The following is a 1,144-nucleotide window of genomic DNA, read 5'->3' on the forward strand; positions in this document are numbered from 1 at the left end:
TTAATGGTGGTGGAAATAATACTGATTTAAGATTATTCTCTAGGAGAGAAAGACGAGTAACATTCTTATCCAATTGTACCATTAGTGGGCTCTTTCAAATATTGCCTAAAAGCTCACAATCTCCTGTAACTTCTCTCTAGGAAAATCGGGACTTCTGTCCGCCTGGCATTCCTATTACCCTTTTAAAAGTGAACTAATTAGATGATGCCCAAAGAACATGGATATAGTTTAGTTAAGTAGATTCTCTTACAGGATGAAGACATTGTGGGTTTAGGCAAAGTGATCCTGAAGTTAATCTTGGCATAGTTTCAGAGAAAAATAAAAAGATGTCAGTTTACTGTTCTCAAAGTCAGTCATGTATTTCAGTTCTTAAATTGATTGGGACAGAAACGTACTTGTCTCAGCTGAGGGCCAGGCTTTTCATTTCATTGCTGCTATATCATATGCATTTTAAAAGTCTATGCATTCATTTCCCATCTGTAATGGACATGTACGTACTATTTCACAGGTCTTCTAAGAAGCTGACTCATCCAGTAAGTATTTATTTGCTTGCTTACTATGTAAGCTAACTGGGGGGGAGGATACAAAGATGAATAAAAGTTGATTATGAATTGCTTACCATCTAATAATGAAGTTGAAACCATTCTCATAAGGCTTGAAGAATTAGATTTAAGGTTTGATGTTTTCTAAGTATGAAAATGATTTTTAAAGATTCTCACATATTTCACTTGTTTCTTTAAATGGCATGATTTGTCATGCTATTTACTCTTCAAACACTTAAGAGTCCTTTGGTAAAATATGACACCACCAGACTGATTTACACTTTGTCGTGCAATTTGACCTGCACGACAGTTTAACGTTTTACTCAATGCTATATGGAAAAACGTGATCATTAGTGAGCTAAAGAAAAAAAAAAAAGCTAGAGCTGGGTGTGGACTCTGCAAAACATATGGGCTTTCACCAGAAGCTTTAAACACAGCTAGACTATTCTGTGTTTAAAATTTTTATAACTTCTAAAATCAGAATCTTGAATTGCAAAGATAGGAAGGCTGTTTCTGCAGTTTACCGGTGTCTTGGAATATTTTCTTCTGTTAATGAAAAGACAACTTATAAACATGTTTTAAAATACAAATTTATTGTTGTT

Source organism: Grampus griseus (genome assembly GCF_964374135.1).
Source record: "Grampus griseus genome assembly, chromosome: 6".
Classification (NCBI taxonomy): domain Eukaryota; kingdom Metazoa; phylum Chordata; class Mammalia; order Artiodactyla; family Delphinidae; genus Grampus; species Grampus griseus.